The following is a 6,915-nucleotide window of genomic DNA, read 5'->3' as shown; positions in this document are numbered from 1 at the left end:
GTTTATTTAAAAAGGGGTCACATATTCTCCCAGGAGCGAGAAGGGGGCCACAGCTGGTGTCCTGGTACCCCAAAGTGAGAGTGGTCTGCCTTTTGTTCTAGGTCCTGGGCTTCCTTTGTTCTCCTCTCCCCCCACCCTCCTCTCCCTCCTTCCTGCGCAGGTGACCAGGCCCAGGGGATGGCCAAAAGGTGAGGAGCAGATGGCTGGAGGGGCCAAGGCAGAGTGATCAGGGCAGGAAGGGGGTTAACAACTCCCTGTAGGGAGGGACAGAGCCTGGGACAGGTTACCTTAGCAACAGGTTGGAGCAGGGCAGGTGACCTCCAGAAGGGTGGAGGGAGGGCTGTGAGACAGGAGCATTTCAGTTCCTCGGTTCTCTGACTCTGACTCTCGCCTGTCTGCGTTGAAGGCCTGTCTTGAACTCTGGCTTCATTATTACGGGGAGTGTGAATTATCTCCAGGCTTCAGAAGAAGGTGCTGTTGACACAGACTCAGAGCCGGTCACTACTGGTTGGTTGTATTTTCAACTTTTATTCTTAAAACCCGAGGTTGAGAAATAATTGCAGGATTTAAAGATCTATGTACCCAAGCCTCAGTCACAAGGGGATGACTAATACCAGCAAGAATTGCAGCAATTTTTAGACTGGGTTCAGAAAGGCAGCGAGTCCCCGGAACAAAAGGCAAGTTCAAAGCTCTGAGGGGAGTGAGGCTGACCTTTGCAGAACTCAGTGGACTAGCCCACCTGGTCCCTCTTCCTCTGAGTTCAGGGGCCTGTGGGTTGCCTCCCCAAAGGAAGCCTGTCGCCTTCTGGGAGGTGGGTGTGGCTGCCTTCTGGGGCAGTTCTGGAACAAGGGCCAGTCTTCTTTGGCCCCCTGAGTTACCTGATTGAGGGCAGGCCAGGCTCCCTGCTTCAGCCCACCTGGAGGCCCCTGGCTGCCCTTTCCTACAGCCAGGTCACCCTCCTGGCCTGCTGCTCCCTGGACAGTGCCTCTCTGGTGCTGTCCCCCTGAGGACTGACTCTGAAGCAGGCTGTCCACTCTAGAAGCCTCTTGATCCCTAGAGAAACACGCTACATATAGACAGGTGTGTCCCACCACAGGTGACCCATGAAGACATTGAGGAGCAGAAAACATGGCAGCAGGGAGGCAGACACTCTGGGGACCCACGTCTTCCTTCTCCTCTTTCTCCCACTCTTGCTGGGTCCCTCCTTCCCCAATCAACCAGAAATCTGCTCCCTTTACTCTGTGGAGTTCAGAGGAGCCTCAAGTCCAGCTATTCCTCTAGCCTATGGCCATCTCCACTTCCCACTCCAACTGTCCTTCCTGCTCCTAGGGCACCCACTGACCCAACTTGGCCTCCAGCTGTCCTGAAGCATCCCACAAAGCCAGGATGCTCCATGTGGCCACAGGACCTCCAGGCCCTAGTCCCACCTGCACTTTGTGGTGTCCCCACCTCTGCCTCTGCCTTGATGGTTCCCTCTGCTGAGGTCCCCACCCCAGCTTGGCCTTAGGCAGGTTCCCACCTTGGTTTTCAGTCCTGGGGGCCCTCTGGCCCTTTAGAAAGAAGTTTTAGGTAAGGCCTCACTAAATTGCTGAGGCTGCCTCAAACTGCCTGGGCATCTTGGATTGCTGGAATCCCAGGCATACACCCTGCGTCCAGCTTCCCTGTCTTTAGGTGTGGAACAGCCATGGTCAATGTCACAGCTGCAAGCCACGGGTGGCTGCAGCACTGGGATGGGACTGGTCCCCGGTGACACTCGTCATTGGTGTAGTATGCATGCTGGGTGTAGACTGGAAAAAGACCCTGTAAAACCTCTCTTATACTGATTATGTGTTTGAATAACATTTTGGATTTATTGGGGTGAATAAAATGTATTATTAAAACATTTTTTTCCAGTTTCTTTTCTTTTCACTAAGTCGCCCAGGCTGGTCTGGAGTTCCCGAGCTCACACAACCCTGGGGCCCCCTGACTACAGATGCAGCCACAAGCCTGGCTTCTCCTTGTTTTTATTCTATTCTGCTCTGTTTATTTATTTGTCTTTGGCACTGGAGACTGAACCCAGCAGTGCTTAATACTGAGCCACGTCCCCAGCTCTTTTTATTTTATATTTATTTTGAGACAGGGTCTTGCCAAGTTGCTTAGGGCCTCGCTAAGTTATTGAGGCTGGCTTTGAACTTGCAATCCTCCCGCCTCAGCCTCCTGAGCTGCTGGGATTGCAGGCGCACTGCCATGCCCGGTATGTGTCACTAGAGTGGACGGTGCAGTGGGCTTGCATTGTAGCTGGCGGGCTCTGCTGTTCTACTTCCATCTCAGTGTGCCTCTGCTGCTGGGAGCCTGAGCACAGTCCTCCCTGCCTATATCCCTGTGCCTGGCACTGCCCAGACACTCAGCAGATGCCAGGTGCTTGCCAGAGAGCCAGGGAAGCCCTTGATTTGCACCCTCTTTCTGCTGGGGGTGGCTGGGGGTCATAACAGCAGGTGGGCTTGCCTTCCTCTGGTGCAGGTATCACAGATGAGAGTGCTTGTGAGGCTCTGTGGGAGCTGGGTCTTCTGCCACGGAGGGGCCACCTTTCCTGTGCCTCGGGGCTCTCTAGTGGAAGAGCAGGTCATAGCACTGTCCTGGCTCTGGCAGGAAGCAAACCTGAGTTCAGTTATTCTGGATTCAGCACTGTTTTTTAAACAAAACTTTGGCTTGGCGTATGTTTCATTTATAGAAAGTGATACTTAGTGGTGGAGTCAGACAGACAATGAAGTTGTTCCAGAGCTCTGTGTGTTTTCCCAGCAAACCAGCCACTTCTGCTGCCTGTGGTGCTAACCTGTGAATTCACAGGCTCCCAAGGTCCAGGTGGTCCACAGCTCTAGGCCAGTTGGATGACCGTTTGTCCTTGAGAAGCTGTAGGACCTCCAGGGAGAAGAGGGATGTGCCTCAGCCACGTGAGAACAGGCCTCCTCAGGTCATATCCAGGCAGAACATGCTGGCCTGCACTGCCCCTGTGCTAATGGATTTGGGTCCTGGTGTTGGTGAGGAGACCATCTTTCCTAGAACTGAAAATCAAGCTCTTCTCTGGGCCAGCTGGAGGTTCAGGCTGGACCTGTCATGGCAACCCCCTACTGATCCATAGCATCGCCTGGCTCAGTGGCAGGGCCGTGGGCTTCCAGGACCCCCCCTGCTGAGGTCCCTGAGACAAAGTAGAAAGGTCAGGACCCCTGCTGGACCATCCGCAGGGCAAGTGGAGTCATTGGTGGCGCTGTAGTGTCAAGGTTAGACACTCTTTAAAAAGTGCATGGTCATGAGGGAAGGCAGGCAGTGAGGTGGGCGCTCCAGAAGACAAACTTCAGACGGGTCACTGAAGGTAATCTGTGGTTCTGGGGCCAACAGGGAAAAGTTGAGCATGAACTGTGAGCGAATGGGGATCGACTTCCTCTGGTTGCCGGGAGGAGGCCACTCTGGTGCCTGCAGTTACGTCAACAATTGACTCTGAGCTCAGTGGCCACACCTGTGATCCTAGAGACTTGGGAGGCTGAGGCAGGAGAACCACACATTTGAATCCAGTCTCCACAACTTAGTGAGATCCTGTCTCAAAATAAAAAGTGTGGGAGACCAACATTACACATGACTGAGTCACACTCCCTGGCTGGGTGCTGAGGTGCTCAGTCACAGAAATGTGACAGAGCTTTCCCCACCCTTCTTGGGTGCGAGGGTCCATGTCTCGTGCATGGGTATGTCTTGCTACAGCCCCATGGGTGGAGCTATGCTCACCTGTTCCTTTGTAATCTAACCCCTTGCCCTGTTTAGGATAGAATCTTCCATGGAAGTGCCTTGTTGTGTGTCCCCTTCTCTTACTGTGCCCTTGGGTGTGGCCTACCCAGGTGTCAGTCAACCTGCTGACAGTGGACAGGACATCATGAAGATAGACTCAGCCCCCTGAAACTGACCCCTGACCTCATTTGAATAGCTTCTCCTCAATAAAAGGGGTGAGCCCAGGGTCAGCATGTGCTCTCGCTCTCTATTCCTGTGGACCCTTAAGGTCAGAGGAGCCGTCACAGCGACCCCAAAGAAAAAGGTATTTGTGTCTCGTGTGGGTTATTTTGCGCAGCCCAGTCAGCCCAGTTCAACTGGCTCAGTAAACCCTGAGCCTTTTAGTCACGAGCGAGAACAGAAACCCAGCAAAAAAGAACTGGGGATGTGGCTTGGGTAAAGTGCCCTGGGTTCACTCCCCAGTACAACAACAACAACAACAAAACAGGACAAGCAGAAGGCAAGGTGTGGGAATTGGCTCTTGACAGAAGGGGGTTCTGCAGGTGCCCAGAAGGTGAGGCTCCAAGGAGGAGTTTCTTCAGCTGGACCTCATGGGCACACAGCCAAAGAAACCCCTTTGGACGTGCGTGTGTTCTGTGTGTGCAGTGCTGGGGATGGAACTCGGCGAGCATGCTGGCCAAGTGCTCTGCCACTGAGCTGCATTCAGTGTGACTCAGCGCAGGCTTGTGGAGGCCTCCTGTGCTGAGGCACGGTGTTAAGCTGCAGCCTCTGGACCAGCCTCCCCCAGTGCTGCCAGCCCTGGGGACGCTGGGTGATGAGGTGGGCCTGGTGGCCACAGTCAAAAACCAAATACGAATCTGAGGGCAAAGACACCTTTTTTTAATAGGAATGCAGCTTTGAGGAGTACTGACAAACCTTGAAGACACGGATACAACTGGATCGTAAACAGCATCCTTGCCAGCACAGGTAGGTAATTGAGAGAAAACACATACAAAAATCAAAGGACAGATCCAACTTCATAGTCTTCCCGACAATAATGATTGCTTCCAGGGTTTCCTCATATTCATTTTTGTGCTTTTAGTCTAAGAAGTTAGAAAGAATAATAAATCTGTCAAGTCTGATACCAAATTGTACAAAATTGTCCAGACCTATGGAGGAGAGGCGAGATGATCATTTTACAAAACATTGCTGCTATGATCACCAGCATCTGTTTACATTTTCCTTTCCTAGACTTTCAAGACTCCTTGGCAATTTTACCAGGAAAATAACATGCATCAAATAGAAAACACATATTCTTTATGTAACATATTCTTACTGGGTGGTATAGGTCATGAAAGTTAAAAAAAAAAAAGGTGTTGTCCTTCCTTGTCAAAATATAGGCATTAAAACAAACCACAGGAAGCCTATTTGGCCAGCACACACGATGGAGTCGGCCAGACCCCTGCAGGACAAAGGACACAAGAAGCGCAGAGCCCCACGGGTCTGACTCTGGCAATGCGCTCAGGACAGGCAGGCCTGTGGACATGCCGAAGGCCTGGCGAGTCCCCAGAACACGTGCACCACCACTGCCCTGGTGCAGCTCAATATCTTTGGCCATACGACTTATCTTTAAAGCTGAAAACTATTAAAAAATAATTTGGCCAAGAATAGTGAACATTTTACAACGAAAAACTGAAAGCATTTGTTCCCTTAAACCTCATGGTTTGCGATGCTGGTTTTGGTTTTGACTGTGACCTTAGTGAGCACCCTGAAACCATGCAGCCACAACCCCCTTACGCTGTGCGGGAGGGTCTCACCACATGGCTACTTAACTGCAAGACCTTAGCTTTCTCTTCTTCCATGACTCAATCCCGACAAAGCCTTACTGTCCTGATGGGCCTGTGGCAGCCACTCTTCTGGGCAGAGCCTCCCAAGCCTAGGCACATGAAGCACACTGTCCCAGGACTGCCTCAACATTCAGGGCACTCCTGAGCAGCCCCACTGGCTCAGTGAGTGGCACAGGACAAAGGGATAGACACCCAGGGAGCCCCGCTTCCTTCTCTTTAGGCCATCAACTTACCCTATTTGCAGATGAAGCCCCACCCTACTTCTGTGAATAAATGAAACCCAAATTAGACCAGTTTTCAAACCCCAGGGGGCCCTCTCAGCTGCACTAAGTCACAGCAGGACAATTAAAGCAACCAGAGGGGTCCTGTCAGGGAGCCAGAGTGGAGGAGGGCAGGGCCAAGGTGAGGGGCAGGGGAGGCCTGAGGTCCCTGAGCAGAGCAGGATGAAGGGCAGCCCAACCATGTCTCCTGGCTGTTTTTTATCTAGGATTTATAATTGCATAAACCGTGAAGAAAACCTGGCCTTGTGATAGTCATTCCCAAATGGCCATCTCTCGCTCATGGTGGTTTCCTTAAGAACAAGTCTGGCTCTAAAAGATCAGCTTCTCCAACTAAACGGAATGCCTTCCAGTGCTGGTACTAGAACTACCTTGTCAGGAAAGCTTTAAGAGGACGGTAAGCCAGAGCGCCTTGTCTAGGCAGCAGGCAGCAAGCATGTACTCAGGTCTTCCTGGTGGCTGCTTCCCACTCAGCAGAAGCTCAGGGTCCAGACGCTGCCCCTGTGCCTGAGGGCCTGTTAACCTAGGGTAGCAGCTGGCTTTGGGCTCTCGGTCACACAGGTCCTGGGAACAGTGTGTGTGACATTCACAGAGGGTTCAAGTGTGGGTGGGGTTCTGGGTGGGAGCTGAGGACCTGGCTCTCCCTAGAAGACACTTAGGGCTTGCTGTAGAGGTAGAAAGACGTGCAGCAGGCAGGGTGAGCAGCTCTGAGAGCAGAGGAACCTGGCTGGTCCACCCCTCTGCTGATCACAGGTAGAAAAGACTGGGTATTGCCGATTTGGTTTGGAGAATCATACCCATCAGAACTGTCAAATGCCCACAGGACGTGGGAATGGAGTCCACAGGCTTTTAAAAGAAAACAAACCATGAGACTGAAAGTAACCAAAAAGCACCATGGCATGATGGCCGGTGATGGGCACCGAGGTTCTGAGAAATGGAGGCTGGCCACAGGTGCCAACAGAATGTGTGGTAAGGGAGGGACACACGATCTTAGTTCCTATGTGGTGGCAGCCCCCGAGGGCAGAGTGAATTCTGGAGAGCTGAAGCACACAGGC

This window comes from Spermophilus citellus (assembly GCF_964194105.1).
Source record: "Spermophilus citellus genome assembly, chromosome: 7".
In the NCBI taxonomy this organism is placed as follows: domain Eukaryota; kingdom Metazoa; phylum Chordata; class Mammalia; order Rodentia; family Sciuridae; genus Spermophilus; species Spermophilus citellus.
This window is presented reverse-complemented; position numbering follows the sequence as displayed.